The sequence below is a fragment of the Phalacrocorax aristotelis genome, chromosome 5, assembly GCF_949628215.1.
Source record: "Phalacrocorax aristotelis chromosome 5, bGulAri2.1, whole genome shotgun sequence".
Lineage (NCBI taxonomy): Eukaryota > Metazoa > Chordata > Aves > Suliformes > Phalacrocoracidae > Phalacrocorax > Phalacrocorax aristotelis.
Window position 1 is genome coordinate 57,841,790 of NC_134280.1, and position 17,756 is coordinate 57,859,545.

The 17,756-nt window shown below is 40.9% G+C and overlaps 1 long non-coding RNA gene across 2 annotated transcripts in view; it reads right to left on the minus strand.

Annotated features, from left to right (window-relative positions):
* Positions 1-17,756, minus strand: part of LOC142057875 (uncharacterized) — a 137,518-nt gene that overhangs the window by 77,188 nt on the left and 42,574 nt on the right. The window lies entirely within an intron of this gene.

The following is a 17,756-nucleotide window of genomic DNA, read 5'->3' on the forward strand; positions in this document are numbered from 1 at the left end:
CATCAGTGCAGGATCTGGGTGGGAATTTTCAGGCTTTTACCCTGCATCTTCATTCTTCCATTTTCCCATGCCTCAACATTATCATAATTAAAATTCAAGGAGTTTTTCTTTAAATGCTATCCAATCTATATTTTGTGAGGCTATTGCATATACCTCACTGCCCTTATAAAAGAAGGGAAGGTGAGCAGAAACACCAGAGCTGGGGCCATTTATGTCAGCCAAATATTCAGGACTGGAAGTTAAAGAGAGAGGGAGTCACACCAAGCACGCATGTACTCCCCACAGTGACCCTGCCGTGGTTTCTCTCCTTGTTTACTGTCTTATAAAGAAGGTAGGAGGTGGCAACGGCTTTCCTTGGTGTTAATGTGCTTTTGGTTGCTTGGTAAAAGTATTTTCCTTCCATAATCACTACACAACATAAGAATAAAAGTGCAGAATACGTTTTTAATTTGAACACACACTTGTAGCTGTATGCCAAATCCTTGCTGCTGTACTGTTGATGAACAGCTGTATGTGGAACCAATTGAAGAAAGCCACGAACTAATTTCCTAAACGTGTTTTTTTTCTCCAATGGTAAGGAAGTGATGAGAAAGAACGTCTATCTGCAGCTCAATGAACTGAAAATTCAGAAACAAAACTCCTACAGTCTTCAGAAGTACCTGCGAGTGACACAGAAGTACAAGTCTCCTCAAATTTTATGACGAAACTAAATGGAGTTAGCAAACTGAGAGGATGACAAGGACAGAGGAAGACTGAGACACACCTGAACTGCTGTGATAAATGAAATCAACAACTTCCTGTCTTTGACAAAATAGTGCTGGTCCTGTGATACACACCATAAGCTGTCATACTACTTTTATTATACTTCAGCAAAAATTGTGCATAACTGGCAGCTCCCTACATGCCCAGTTCTTGGTATCAGATGCTACCTGTCACATTCAGTGCAGTTGTGCTTCACTTAGTGAAATTTCAAGAGGGCGGCAGAAGTGATTCTTTCTCTTACAGTGTTGTACTTGAATCCCTTTTTCCTATGAAACATAAACGAACTCACACTGCACATGCATTTAAGAAAATTAACTCCTACAATTTTTATTGTCAGTGACAAAGAATGCTCCAGTCGTCTGAAAGCCCATGAAACTCTGCTCCTATAGAACCAGGATTGCCAATATTTGTAAATTAGCTCCCGTGGAAGAAGCTCACTGCCATGCAGATGGGTGGAGGAGTTCTGTAGGGTTATGTCATTTCTGGAGCTCTGTGAGGCAACTTGATAGGATCGTTTTAACACTTAGGTTTTACTGCATACCTGTAAATGTAGCTTCGGTGTACTAAAGTGGGCTTACTGAGTGCTCTTAGTATCTGGGTAATTTTACAACAGTGGAGCTGTGTAACTGCATTCCCTCAGTGTTAAATGCAGATGCAGTTCTGAAGAGGAATTCTCGCCTTACTTCATTGTTTTAAATTTCAGTCGAACCTCATCTTTGCTCCTTTTGGTTGGCAGGTACCACTAGAACAGGCTGCTTTGCCCATCATGATACTAATAGCTTCCTCATGGGATTTTCTTGCTTTTAGCCACCCCAATGATAGGCAGAACATTTAAGGGAGATCTTTGCCTAGTGGAGCCAGGACACAGAGTACTAGTTTCTCCTCACTTCTGGCTGACAAGTTACTTCTAAACACAGGTGCAATGGCTTCAGCTGTTTTACTGGGTAGGTAACTGCTGCCTCAGAGTTCTTACACCACTGTAATATGAAAAAAGGATCTACAGTGAACATAGATTAAGAAGGCAGGATGAGTAAGTCCCGAAAGCCAGGATAGGGTAATATTGTCCTTCAAATTAAGATCCAGTTGACCTTGTCTGTTAAACCGTCTCTGGACATCAACAATATGCAGGCAAAGCTCTTTGGTGCTTGTCCTCTCTTAGTGCTGTGTTTAGCCCATTGGTAAACCAATGGAGCTTAGGCCTGTAAATGAATGTTATGTATCGCCCCTGATCAGAACCCAAAAGAGAAAGGAATGTCCTCAAATGGACGAAGTACCCACTGCCCCTGTCACCGTTCAGTGAACGTTTCCTGGTGAGGCAAGCAAACTATCTTACTTGAAAGCACTATGTTTCGAACGGGCACCATCTAAAGATATCAGAACTTTTAGGCAATGATTTATTTGTGATATTTGTGGAGCACGGAGCCTCACGAAGGTCCTGAAGCTCCAAACTTTGCTACACATATACTCCTCTGAACCCAACACTGGTGGTGATGTGGTTACTAGCACAATGAGCTAGCACAGGGATGGTGAAAAAGATCATAATAATTACACTATGAAATCAAAATCAAGAATTTTAAGATAAAATGCTTGGAATTCAACATTGCCATCTGCAATAGAATGTTTTTCCAAGTTTTCTTGTAAGGTATCAGCATTTGGTAAGATACTTCAAACAGCATATTTCAAAGAGGAAGGAGTGAATGTTAATCCCTGCCGATAGCAGAACAGTAATTTTCACTGCGTAAGTGATACACCAGTAGCAAAAAGGGCTCCTAGAAGACAGACTTTCAACGTGCCTCCATATTTCACATGTAAATAAACAGTTTCTTCTTTAAAATGTTCTGTATCACCAGTGCTAATTCTGATTTGTTGCAAAATGCTGGGTTAGTCGCCAGTTCTTGATAGCAATCCAGAATTACTCCTTGTTTTTAAACACGAATTTTAAGGATTTGGACATAAGAAAAAGTATTTATTATGTGAAACTAGATGATCATATGACTCCTACTCAGTCCAATAAAAACAGAAGACTATAAAATACAGAAAAACACATAAAAGCATTAGTTTTCTTTTTCTTTATTCCCTCTGAAATCATTTGGGTCCCAATTCAACAAAATAGGTTCCACATCCTTATCTTTATTTATAAGGATATGTTTGCCTTATTGCTATGCAAAGTAGGTGTAAAATGCTACAAATTAGAACGCTAATATTTTATAAGCACTTTGTAGTGGTTTAAATAATGACAACTCAAACAGAAACAGTTTTTCTCTCCTTCAGTAATTTTTTGAGGTTCTATACTTTTCCAGCTCCAAATTTGGATAAAAAGCACTTTCAAAAACTTGAAAGTGTTCATCACTAAAAATTAGAAGGCCACTCAGTTTGATCATTTTGATCAAATATATTGTTTCAACGACCTTGGGGCATTTCACTTCCACTTGATCACTCAATTTTAAATGCTTTCTAATTTGTTTCTGAACTTAAAATCAGAAGATTTTTGTGCCAAAATATGTAAACATATGCCTGACATTTTCAAGAGACTGAAACCATTTAAGTATACTAATTTGTCAAAAATTATTCTATCCCACAAAAAACCCGGCTTGGACAAACCATAAGAGCTGGAAGAGCACACCAGGTCATCTATAACAACAGGAGATCATGAAGGGCAGTTAAGACTCAGGTTAGATTCTGTGAAGCACTTTTTAAATAAACATCCATATTTTCAGTTTTGGGCCCCTCATTACAAAAAAGACATGGAGGTGCTGGAGCACATTCAAAGGGCAACGAAGCTGGTGATGGGTCAGGAGAACAAGTCTTATGAGGAGCGACTGAGGGAACTGGGGTTGTTTAGCCTGCAGAAGAAAAGATTGAGGGGAGACCTTATCACTCTCCACAACTACCTGAAAGGAGGTTGTAGTGAGGTGGGTGCTGGTCTCTTTTCCCAAGTTACTAGCGATAGAACAAGAGGAAATGGCTTCAAGTTGCGCCAGGGGAGGGTTAGATGGGATATTAGGAAAAATGTCTTCACCAAATGTGTTGAGTCTCCATCTCTGGAGGTTTTTAAAAGACATGTTGATGTGGTGCTTAGGGACATGGTTTAGTGGTGGACTTGGCAGTGCTGGGTTAACGGTTGGACTCGATGATCTTCAAGGTCTTTTCCAACCTAAATTATTCTATGATTCTATCCATTTGAACTATAGGTAAAAATGGCAGGGCCACATCTTAAGCCAGAGCGCTGCCCATGTTGCTTTGCCAAAAGCACGCAGACTTCCAGCTTCGTGCGCTATTGCCTTTGCCAGCTGCTCTCTAGCTCTAGCTGTGCTAGCCTGGCCTTCCCCAGCAGACTGGGAGCTCTGCCCTCTCTTTGTGTGTTTGACCCAGCAAAGCTGCACCACAGAGCTACAACCACAACTCCTGACTACTGGCACAAGAAGTCCTGAGAAGATGGCTGGGAGCTGCCCGTGCATTAGGGGGCTTCATGATGCACTATGCTCTCTCCAGCACTCCCACAAGAAAGATATCGACAGGGGCCTGGGAGAGCTAGAGCTCCCTGAATGTACAGCAGGCTGACAAGAAAGTGCCCTCAAACCCGCCTCTCTGAGACCCCTGAGGTCTGATGCACCTGTGCTGGGTGACAGACAGACACTCCAGGTGCTTATCACCACTGGCAAGTCCCTATACCAGGGAGAAAGGATGAAGAAGTAAACATATATTTTCAATAATTCTCCAGTTATCCAAGAACAATATGTAAATCCATTTAGGGAGGTGAGGAAGCCATGACACAGCGACACCACAATCGGTTGGTAGACAGTCATATAAGAACCACAAAGAAAACCAAAGCAATATGATACAGCTTTATCTTCCCCCAAAACAAAATCAATCCATTCTGGTGATGATCATGATTAAACTCTGCTTGCAGCTAAGACATAGCATCAAAACATTAACAATTTCTAAAAACTACACAATTGGGAAGCTATGTTATAGTCCAATGCTTAGCACTTCCCCATTTCTGATTATTGGCGTCCCCATCATCACAATCTTTAAGTGATTTGCTAACAGAAATGGCCCTCTACTGAATAAAACAAACAGACATGATTCTGCATAAATACAAACTGTGAGACTAAGTAATGAGCCTTTTGCCATACAGGTCAGATACATTAAATTTAGTATGAGACCTCGAGGTTTTTGCAGAACTGGAAAAAATTTATATGAGAATTAACTCCCTAAGGTAAAGAGTCTGTGTAAAACTTGGAGCAGCGTGCACAGTAAATGTACACATACACTTATACACACTGTGTGTTAGGTTCTCTTCTTACACTCAATAGGAGATATTCAGAAAAAAAAAAAAAAATATATATATTCCATGGTATTTTCTACCACTTTTGACCAGTTTTAGTTGTATGTTCTTTATTGTAATTCAGAAAGAGAAACAAATTTATGTTGGCCCATGAACTCTTACATTGGTATTTCTCCTCCTCCTCTTCCCCTTTTCTTCTATATTGAAATTACATCCAGCTTTTCTCATAAAATGCATTTCCTATTTGTATGGAGAAAGCCCATCTCCCCTCCCAGGTATTTCTGTTATATAATCTGTGAACAAAGATTTAATTATCTGGAGGTTTTAAAGAAAAATCAAAAGTACATTAAAAAATTAGATTTGAAATTTTTCAGCATCTACCTCTTCCTTCACATTTCTATTTTTAATTTCTGGCCAGTTATCTGCTGTGAACCTATTAAAACTACTTACCTACTACCTTTTAAGAAACTGGCTTTCTGATTAATAAAGAAAGAGCTGTTTCGCTAGTCTTGTCCATTGCAACCAATGTTTTCCTTACTTACGCATATAATTTCCTGTATCTACAATTCAAATGGTTTTGCTCTATGAGACTAAAGCAGTTTTAGCCTCAGCATCCTCTAACAAAGACGGCTGATATTTCCTATTGTGTCTAAATAAAATGGACTTAATTTAGATCAAAATGTAGAATATATTGTTGTCTCTTAGTATAACTAAAAAACCCTATTTAATTAGAAAATTTCTCAAGATGAGGGACGTGTATTCTAGAAGTACTGGAAGATGGGGTTTGTTATACACATGCCCAGGACCTCTCTCTCTTATCCTGGTCAGCATGGCTCTGCAGTTAGTCACCACAGAGGTACAGTTTTAGCTGAGTCAGGAGAAGTCAGAGCTGCAGTACTGGGTGCAATCTTCCTTTGATGGCCCAGACAAGGATCGTTTCCCTTCCTGGCCATGGTTTACCCTTATTCAATAAGTGCAAGTGCTTATGAAAAAGATCTTGTTTCTAAAGATGACAGCACCTAACCTAACAACGGAGAGAAAACCTAGAGATACAAAAAGTCACTGCCCCCCACTGCAGAGGCCACGGTGGGACAAAAGAACAACCTCTTAACCTACCTCATCTACAGGTATGCCAGGTACTTCTCATTTCGATTAGCCAAGTTCATGCACAACTGAGAAAGTTGGAGTGTTATTGCTATAATTATTTTATTCCTTTTCTTTCCATTTTCCTGCCTTCCCTACCCCTGGGCTCTCTAAAGAAAGACTCCCAGGAGCTTCCATTCAAGTAGAGTGAAAACAGTGTCAGTGGGGGCTAACTTCTGCAGCACAGGTTGTTGTCACCGTTGACCTATTCAACAGCAGCAACACCAGCCTGGCTTTGTCTTCTGCTCCACTAAACAAACTGATGGCAGACAGTCCTGCTGCAGAAATATTGAGAATTAAAGAAAGCACAAAGGGAGCAGGCAGCAGGGTTGAAACATTTAGTGGAAATAGGGGAGCTGGTCAATAAAAGGGGATGGATACTGGATCAAAAGGGGCTGACTTACAATGGGACATGGGCTAAAAAGGGGTGTGCGCTATCCCACAGGTCAAAAATGACAAAACATTGTGCTCCTGAAGCTGTCACCTTCTGCACAGTAGGGAGAGATCCGGGAGCAAGAAGAAATGCAAAGCTAGCAACTCAGTATATAGGCAAAGCACAAAGGAAAGAAAACATGAAGGGTGAAATTCTGTGGTGCTTGCAACAAGCTGAGACCACTGACCTCAACGAACCAAACACAAGAAATGTTTAGAGAAGATATTGGAAAGAAAGAGAAACAAAGTATGATAAGGAAGAGTGAGATTTTGGTTAAGGCATTCATCTGGGACTTGGGAGAGCTGGGTCCATTTCAAGACTCTGCCATGTATTTCCTGTGGGACCAGAAGTGAGGCATTTAATCTCTCTGCAATTCAGTCGTCATCTGTGAACAAATACTCAGGAGAAGATATGACATGTACTTTGTGCGTGGGATCCCCTGAGCTCAGCCATGCTTCACTCATATAAAAGAAAAAAAGTTTGTTGAAACAGGCAGATGTGAAAAATTCCAAAATTTGATTTTTTCTATTTTGCAGATATTTAAATAGATCATGTTTATTCTTAAATAACTTCAATAACTTTCTATCATTTTCTACCTTTGAGGCACCAAATAAAAATACCTGACTGGTGTCCAGCGAATACAGATATCTGAATGCTGGCTACAGATTTTTCCCTTCTCTCTTTTTCCATGTTTCCTATTTTACCTTTTGCTCTTGTGTCGTGTTCCAAACCCCCTTCTTTTCTGGAGAGGTTAGAGGAGATGAGAAAGAGTGAAATCATAATGCATGTGCCTTTCCAAAACTGGGGAAAAAAATAAGCTAAAACATTAACAATATTTGAGAAAAGTAATTTCCTCACTTTAAAGGGGTTTGGCACATTTTCAGTGGAAAGGGAGATTTTTTTTTTTGTCCTTTCTTCTTTCATGTAATTTCATTTAATTTAAATATATTTCCCTCCTTAACTTTTTGCAGAAAGAAAAAGGTCCAGAAGAGTAAAACAGCTAGAGAAAATAGAACTTGTCTGGATACTAAAAGACCCACACACACTTCAATAACTTTTTTTTTTCCTTGAAAATTTGAAATGAAACCCTGGCCCCCTACACACATCTTGAGAAAATGTATCTGATTAAACTCTGTTCTATGCGACCACCCTTGACAATAACAACAGAGGCTTCTGGATCTTGCAGACAGACTCCTACACCCGTCATCGGGGTGACTGCAGCCAGAGGGGAACACATCTTGTCTACCAGGCGGTAATAAACTGCTTTCCTCTGTCATGGCAGAAAATAAGGAAGGCAGGTTCTTATGCCCAGGCGTGTAGCACCGTTACACATCCTGGACAGGATGGAAGATCTGCCTGTATCCTTTAAACCTGTGCATAGCTGGCATGAAGATCACTGCCCCATGGATGAGCTGCTATTTGTCAGGCAGAGCAGCCAAAGTGTGCCTAGAAAATGCCTGAGCCGCCTAATCATCAGCTGCTCTTATCTATGGTAGTTCCACAGAAATCAATTCCCAGATCTGTCCTCAGAGTTTAAATGCTGGCCACCTGGCTGATAGTCTCGTAAGTAATAAAATAATTCAAACAGGTCAAGTTACCAACTCAGAAACAGTAAGGGGTTTTTTTGCTTCCTGCCACGGAGAGGAAAATTTCCACTCTCTGTTCAGAATTGGCCATCATTATTAAATACACACATGGATAGGCTTTTTGGCCATAATATAAATGACTTAAAGCTGTGATTCAAATAGGTCTATAAAGTGCTTCTGTGATGTTCCTCTGCCTTCTTTTTTCCTTTTTTTTTTTTTTTGAAACTGTCTCTGCTCCACTGTTCTTTGTAGAGATAAGCCCTTGAAAATCACCCTTCTTAAGGTGTAAACTTGGTGACTGTACATTATAGTTAAACATTTGATTTGTAATAGGCTAGAAAAATAGACAACTTGAAATCTCTTCATAGTGTATTAAAGGTCACACAATTATAATAAAATCTTGCTCCAGCAGCTCCAGTCACAGAAAAAATCAGTCTCACATTTCCAGTGAACAATGAAGTCCCCACAGAGTTTCAGCTTCCCCGGGAAATCAGGGTATCTCAGGCTGTGTTGTCTTTAAGGATGTCCTGAATGCCCATCGTAAAATGTGTTACTCAACACAGTCACAGCTCTTGTGGGGTCCTCTGATTGAAAATATGCTTTTTATTTTACAGCCATTTGGGGCATAGCATTTTTATGGTTTCAGAAACTTAAAAAGCGGCCAGCTCTACTCCGTTTGGGTGAGATGCTACCAGCTTGAATGTCATTTTGTAGTATTCCAGACATCAAAATAAAAAAATAGTAATACAGAACAAAAATCTACAACCTCACAATACAAACTAATCTTCTGGCTTCCCATCAAGCGAAACATATTGACAAGTGACAATAGGCAATTAATAGATTAATGAGCATAGCTCTTATCTGTCTACATTATGAGTTTATCTGGTTGTAACAGGATGAACACAACACGGGCCTGTGCTCACAGGAGTGCTGTCCCAATAGAAATGAGATCATTGCAGCAAGATATGAATGCAGTATTTTGATTACCAGGTATCGCTCAATGGAACAGAAAACCCCCCACCCCACCGCACACTTTATTCTATACATTTTTAAATTATTCAAGGGCAAAGAACAGAATATAATTTACTAGACAGAGAATTAGAGGAAAACGTTTTACAGAAGCAGGAGAGCAGGTTTTGATCCAGGGTTAAGAAGACCACCTCTAGCACACACAGAATCTGTCAAGATAGGTGATGGAACATAAAGAAAAAACCCTTTCCACCTAAAACTGAGCCTAAACCCAGTGATGTGTGCAGTGCTAAATAATAAAGTTAACTTTTAAAATCCTTTTATAACCTCCCCCACCAAAAATAAAAATAATCAGACATACAAACTAGTGTGTCTAACTCCAAAAAATGGGGATGTTCTTTCTGACAGTGGTAAGCTTGTTCCCACCATGGATAAATTTGATCCGCGGAAGTACAGAGGAGGATGTACTGGGGGGTGTTGTGCTTCGTATGAAACCTGCGGAAAGGCAGTCTTTCTGAATGATCGAGGTAGGAAGGCAAGAAGGTATGAATTTGGGGAGGCAGAGTACCATTATCTCAATTTTATCCTGACATTTCTCCCCAGGTCCCTGGTGGTACGCTTGCCAGTAACGTATCTCCCCAGCTCTGTGCTTACACGTTCCCTGTTTCCGCCATGGGAGGAAGCCAGCTTTGCTTTTCTTATGCCCAGAGCCAAGTTCTGCCCACTTTTGCTCACATGCGTAACCTAAGTTGTCTCAACGGGGCTATTTGTATGGGTGAAGTGAATTTGCCCTGGATAGCATTATAAAGTTTCAAAATAAATATTGTGATGTTTTGTGGGTTGGCAAACACAATCTGCAATTTGCTGTGTGGAAATTGTTGTTCTGCTCCAGAATTATGCAGGCTTTCATAATGACTAACGACATGAGATAAATGCAGCATGACAGTTGCATGTTGATCATTCTATACAATTTTGCTCGTAGGCTATTTATTGGGTTTCTTTCAGAGCCCAGTGCACCTTAAAGAAAAACACCAGTGGAGTGAACTTTGGATCAGGCTTGTCTTTTTTCCCACTGTAATACCTTATACAAAAAGAACTGAGGGATTTATTCTGATTTGGTCCAAGCCTCTGTATGAAAACAGAGCCATCATCCTGACGATGACAGTCTCCTGGGATATTGCTGCGGTGGTCCCAGGCACTGCTGTCCCAGCTACTCACTACAGCCCACGCAGAGCAACATGTGCCTCTGCCTGCCTGTGTCAGGGCACAGCGTCAGAGGTGCTGGGGGAGCATTGCATGGGTTGCTCTCTGTCCGCTGGTAGCCAATTCCAGCAGGGGAGCAGGGGAGTAGCTGCACGCAGGAGCATTTAAACCACAGAAGCAAAAATCACCAGAGGACATCTCAAATCTTTGTAACCCTCTTTACACCTGGCCCTCTGCTGTTTTAAACAACTGTCATGTTGAAACAGTGGGAAGGGGCTCAAAGGCTACTTCTGCATGTGTTTGTTTGGATGACAAAAGGAGCTACAAGCCCAGAGAAATATGGTATTATTATATACTGCATTGAAAAGGGAATTCAGTTTGTGTCTCATTTTTAAGAGCTAGTATTCTTTTATCTGATCAAATGGTAAACAGCATTGGTAAATCAAGTTTTGATGGCATACGTATTTGCAAACAAAACTTTATATTCAACCTTTTCTAAGATGATACCACAAATCTGTGTTGATATCCTCTGAGGTCACATTCTTTAAGAGCCTGGAAAACAGAACAGTCTCCCATGCACTGCTTTAAACCATGTACATGCACTTCTACATTTCCTAATTGAATGCGACCTTCTAGGCATGCAGTGAAAAACAGCTTTGGAAAATCATTGTATAGAGGAACAGAATGTTTTCCAAATGCTGATTTTACTCTGTTCTTGGATATTCTATTCCACAGGAAACCAAACTAAAATGTCCCTGCTGAGAACTGCAATATGTCATTCAAACACATCCCTCAGCAAGGCACTCTGCCTCGGGGATGATATGTCCATGGATGCCTCCCAGAGCACCCTGCTACACTAAGCTGCAGCTCCTGGGTCCCTTGAGGGGAAAGGTACAGACAGCATGGCACAAAGACTGTGAGATATTACAGTTCTCTTTAAATACATTCTTTCCTTGGGCACTGCCAGCCATCATTTTAGCTGGATGCCTTAGGACTCATCTGGTATATCTGCGCTGTCACCTTGCTTCGTCACTCCTCTTCCCAGGATTTGAGACACCGATACACTGCAAGGCACCACAAAACCAAGTGTACTATCTCCTGGCAAAACCAAGCCATTAAACCAAGCATTAAACCATGTTTAATGCAGCTTGGTACATTTGCTCCTTATCCCCTTGATAAAAGTGGGAGAGAAGTCCCAGGCATTCGCTCCCAGCATTTCTGGGAAAACTCTCCGGTTTTATGGATTGATCTGGGATCTATCCTTTGCAGTTTCTGGGGAGAACTGCTGACAGAACTATCAAGAAACATCCCCTGCCTGGTTTACTGGAAGAGGCATCCCAGATTAGAAGATAGGAAACAAATTTGAGTAGAGCAGTTGTGACTCACTTGTTTCTTTAACACTATGAAATGTAGCATACTGAAGAGATCACCAATGAACTTTGGTGCTTACGGAGAATAACTGTAGCGCTGAGGAGAGTGGCCCTTTGGTCACACAAAATTACTTCAGTTCTTTAAGCAGGTGATGCCCACTTGTTAAACTTTTCATATGAAGAACTAAGCCTGTGTTTGGGTGTGTGGACCAAATCCACCTTGACAGAGAACAAGAGGAAGTAAAACAATAATCGAGAGACAACATTGCTGACTGGAGCAAAACTACTAATAGATAACAGCTTCTGTTGACATAAAATGGTGTGGCTCCACTGAGGTCAGAGGAAGCAGCAATGTTTTATCTTGGCTAAGAATATCTGGACACAACTGCTTCTCACTTCTGTATTATAATGAATATTTTAGCATACTTGAGCATTTTCTTGTGAAGGAGTTAATGAAGCCATGCTTAGATCTGTGGACACATTTACAGTCCTTTTTTTAGGATATAGGGAAAAATAAGGTCCTTTAAGAAATCAGCTACATGAAGCAACAGGAGCCATTATCCAAAACAGAGAGATAGCAAGGCATTTTACACAGCAGTTGAACCAAATGGTTACCTTCAAGCCTGGTATTGCAATGCTGAAACAGGCAGGACAAAGAATTTTGGACACACTTAAGCATGAGCTGGGGGAAAAACAAACACAAAAATAACACACCGGAGCAGAGAAGAGTGTCACTCAGGGATGTTTTAGACCTGATAGCAAATACATTAACCACTGTAGAATCTTTCCTATGCCCAGGAAGGGCAACGGGACCTTCTTGTTCTTTGCAAATAAACAGGACTGCACCACAGGTACGACCAAATTTGATATTAATTCCTCCATTCACTATTGATCTCTGCTGCTCCCCCCCAGTCTGGAAAATCAAGTAGCAATTCGTCTCAAAAGGAGAGCACAACGCAAAAGAATCAAAAGCCAGCTGAAGAGAGCTATACGCACATTATCCTCTCTCACCATCAAAGCACTGCTCTGTTCTCCCAACTTCTTTGGCCCTCTGTTTCATTCTGTAAAATGGAAATAACATGATCTGTGAGAGTCACAGACCATGAGCCCACTCGGTAAATTCTGGAAGAAGGAGCTCCCCTTCTGGCCTTCAGCATTTGTGTGTCTGCAGTACCTCCCATATGGCAAATGCTACCTAATGGGGAATATCTGTTTTAGTTCTAGGCACAGAAGCTATTTTCACTTAAAATATTTGAGGAAAACCACCAGTTTCAGATGCATGACTGACAAACCTCAATTAAGTAGACGTGTTTTTAATACAAATATGAGGACTTTGTGACATGACATCAGCTGTGAATGTAAAAGAGCATATAGATGTGATTTGTTGCAACAGCAATAATTTAAATATTAAATACCTTTTTCTGTCAGATCCCCCATATTGATTTCTGAGAATCTAATGAAATACAAAGGATGTTTGCAATGCAGAATATTTGCATATGCTTCAATAATTAGTTTGGCAAGGCCTTCAATACCAAAGTTGCATGTATTTTTACATAAGCTTGGGCAATCCGGCTCAGATATTTCATTATTCATATTTCTGCACAAAATGTGCTCTGTGTCATTTCACCAAAAAAAATCCCCATATTTAACTAAGCTTGGAATTTGTCATTCTTCTGAGATTTCTAAAAATAACCTTCCAGAAAAACTTCCATTGAACTTGACTGGAATGGGAGAGATGATGCATACTTTTCTTTCTCTTGGAGCTCCATCAAAGTCCCACAGTAATGCTGTCCTTGTAATCCTGGCATCACATTTCACACTCAGCTCGTGATGAGCTGAATTTTCAGCAGAACTGACTATAAATTTGCAGATGAAACAACTTCTCATTGGAATATACCAGCTTGTTGAAACAGAATGTTTTGGGCTTTGACAACCTACCAGCTCAAAACAGACAGAAATGTCATATAAAACCTCTTGTGGGGCTCCTAAATCAACATTCTTGGGCAAGGAGGTGCTGGACTTCCTAGGTTGCCCACGACACCTCAGGAGCTGCTTTATCCCATTTTGTACAGAATCAGGAATAAGAAACACTCATTTTTCTGAAGCCAATGTTTCTGAATTTCCTTTCCATCTCCAGTTCTCCTGTTTGCATCTCATTCCACACCCAGACATCCCAATGAAGGTCTTCCAGCAGCAAAGAAATGTTAAATACCACCTCCTCTGGCCTGGTTACTCAGAGGAGCAAGAGGGCTACAAGGAGGCAAAGAGCAGCACGGAGAGAAGTGATGCAGACTCTAGGGTCTTCACACAGATTTACCTAGCTGCTAGGTAAAACTAGTATTGGACTGGTTTGATAAGTTTTTCCATGTAGGTCCAGGCCAGCTTTCACTTTGGGTTTTATCGTAGGAAAAAGTTACTCAATGCCAGTCACTTGTGGTTGTGGCAGTACTTCGCATTACCTAACAGTTCACAAGAGTACTCTAGAACACCCAAAAGAAACAGACAGAAAAACCCATATAAATAACATAATGCACAGAACTCCCAAAGCAAAGGGCACATCCTTATGCAGAGCCTGTCCTGCCTCTCCACAAATGAAGACACGACATGCTGAAGAATCTTCCTACCCCTTAGAGAAATAAAGAGGAATATTTTGGAAGAGAAGTGCAGAAGGTAAGAGGGTTGGGGAACTGTTTTAATTATTTTTACATATTTATTTTCACCTTCTCACAAACATAAGTACACATTCATGTACCTTTGTGTGGTGTTTCACTCCCTAGTAAATATCAAATACTCATGAAGAGTTTCTGAAATTAAGAGGAACTTGCTCATGGTCTATGTGCTCCCTCTAAAAACACATCATTTCAGTCAAGACACAGGCAGTGTCTGGACAATATTCTAAAAGGTAACATGGTCTACGTCATCAAATGCATTGCTCCTACTGAAAACCAAGTACCTGTTAGCCTCAATACTGCCAACCGTGCACTGTGTGCAGCCATCAAATAAAGCCCCCAGCATTTTACCAAGCTTGGATAATCACACTGGACAATGTACCAGGATCAATGTGGCAGATGAGGATAAAGACCAAACAGCTCTGGAGATGTGCTAGATAAGTCTAGTAAACAAGAGGTCTCCATAGAGAAGGGTGATAGAAAAAATTAAATCACACTGAAATTTATTGAAGCTTAAAGCTGCTTACGAAAATGGCTCAAAGTGAACGATTAATTTCCAACCAGGCCAAATTGAGGAAAAGAAGCTTGATGCACACACCAATTTTGTTCCTCAAAGTCAAGAATTGCCTAATCAATAGTAGTGCTAAAAGGAGATGGGTGCTCTCAGGGGTACCATTAGAAAGAATTGCACTGGGTTTTAGCCACCTGGCTCCCAATTGCTTTAATAGATGTCACACAGCTAAAGCCTAGCCTAAAGCTTTAAAACCTTGCCCCTCGGTCTTCCTGAGCATCTACTGCTGTCAGGTGGCAAATGTGAAACAGCAGGAGGGACTGTGAGATTTACTCCTGTATTGACCAGTACTAGAACGTGCCCAGGAATTTGCACTGCTGTTGCAAGTGTCAGTTACTGGGTGAAGAAAGGCAAAGCAGGAGAGGATAAAAGGGGTGAGTGAGAGAAAGTGAAAAAAACTGTACTTAACCCTTCCTCTGTTGATGTGTTGATAGCAGTCTGCATCAGGTACTCACATTGCTGGGCTAATCCAATCAGCCCTCCTCTTCCATTAGCTAAAAATAAACTAGGACTTTTTAGGTAATGCTCTGACTGCTTCCCCCATTCCAAATTGTGCTCAACATCTTAATGGAAAACCTTCAATGGGTTTAAGGTTTTAAATCAAATAAAGAAGCAGACAAAAGGAGAAAAATCCAATCAGAGCAGAAAGGGTTGGCTTATAGAGGAACTGATTTTCTTCCCATTTTCACCAGCACTGAACTCCCCAGGAGCAGTAGCTGGAGAGACAGAAGGAAGCAGACAAAATGGGAAAGGAAGGAAGAGTTTCTGTCACACTCACATTATATATAATTTTACACAAGGAGAGGTAGCATCCTGTCAGCAAGGTCTGGTCTTGACTTGGTTCCTGGGGAGTGGTCAGCTATGAAACAGTGAGCACTCTGCTCTCTTTCTCAGGCAGCTTGTACAGCTCCAGAGCCCTCACGGGATGGGACTGCCCTGGTGTGCCTAGAGGAGAGCAACAGGAGCTGGCCTTGGCAGCAGCCTCCCCACTAGCAGTCACCTTGCAGTGGGGATCTCATAAAACATATTACTGCCAAGTAATAGCAACCACAATTTAAAAAGATGTGGGGAAATATTGTCAGTAAGAACAACAAATCAAAATTTGCCTAAGTGGAAATGGACGGGGAAAGGGAATAGAGAAAATAAGTAAACTAATGAACTTAAAAAACAAAGAAACTAAAAAAAAAAAAAACCTTGGAACAAAACCTGAGCCTGCCACCTATAAGGAGTGCCTAAAAAACAAAACCCAACCAACCAAAAAAGGCTTGCGTACTACCTACCTTTCTGCCAGCCATTTAGAAGACTGCACATCTGAAGTTTAGAAGGGTAGTGATTAGACACTGGATATAAAAGAAAGGAAATAGAAAAACCTTCCCCAAAATAGTAGATAATTGTTATGAGCATTTAAAAACTAGGAAGTTTTTTTTTAATATATGAGCTTGAATATATTTCACAGTATGGCCCCTTTCCATTGAAGCCTCCATACGCTGTATGTGCCTTAGAATAAAAATTATTTAAAAAAACAGAATGCCCCAAGCGAAAGCAAAACTATATACTGTAAGAAACTGAGAGTGTTGAGATCTCTATTGAAATAAAGACCAGAAGTCTGATAAGACCTGAGTGTGTGGAAGACAGTACCTGCAGATCTGATCCAGATCCCATTAATTTGATAAGCTGCGAAGCCAACTATGAGTGTAGGCCTGGCTCATGAGGCACAGAGTATTTGCAAGTGCTACTGTTACGCTGGCTTTTGCAGTATCTCTCGTCATAGACATTAGAGCCAAACCACATCAGTTCCCCTTAGCTGAGCTGGATTGGCACTTTGGAAATCCTAGTACACAGGAAAGGTTTAAATCCTCACATCTGAGGAGTACGGGCAACATGGAGTTTTTTCTACTGGCTAAAAATGGCTCAAGAAAAATGAAGGTAGAAGAATTTGCAGAAAAAGGAGAAGCAATGAGCAATAAAATGGAGGGGAAATGAAACAGAAAAAAGGTAGAGCAGGGAAGGGACAATAGGAGAGACTATGGGAAACAGTGGGGGTAAATTAAATTAATCAAAAGTAAGGAAAAGAATTAAGGAAACAGAAAAACGAGAAACAGAGGAGGACACTAGAACTCACAAAGAAAAAACAAACAAGAGGCAAGAGGTATATTGGAGGCAACAGAAGGAAATAGTGAGGCAATGAGAGAGAAAAAGAAAAGGGAGGAGACAAGGTATGAGTAGCTGAAAATGGCAAGGCATAGGAGTGAAAATGGGGGAGAGAGGAAAAGGGAGGTAAAGAGAAGGAATTGTACAGAGAAAGGACCAGAAAGAGGAGAACAATCCTAGGGAGCCTGCTGTGGTGGGTCGCAGAGGAGTTCACAAGCCCATGCACTCCAACTATTTCTTTTTGATTCTGTGTCATTGTCAGGCTTCAGACTGCAGCTGCAAATTGTTTGTCTGGCAGTTCTGGTAGGTTTGATTCAATAACTCCTATAAGAGGGCAGGCAGGATATCAATGCTGCTTTATTGCCTTTTTCTCTGCCTACAATAGCAATCCTCCACTTATACAGTATTATAAAGTGCCATCACTGGGGGTTGTGTCTCAGCATAGTCACGTCTCATCTTCCTAGGCTATAATAAGCTGGCAAAGGTAAAAGTCTGGAACTACGTGAGCTTCATGAAATGATTAACACTGAGGCCTAAAGACTGGCAGAAGGGATGGGCACTGAGCAAACAACAGACCCTCGCTTCCCAGGTACCACAGCAAGGGCTACATC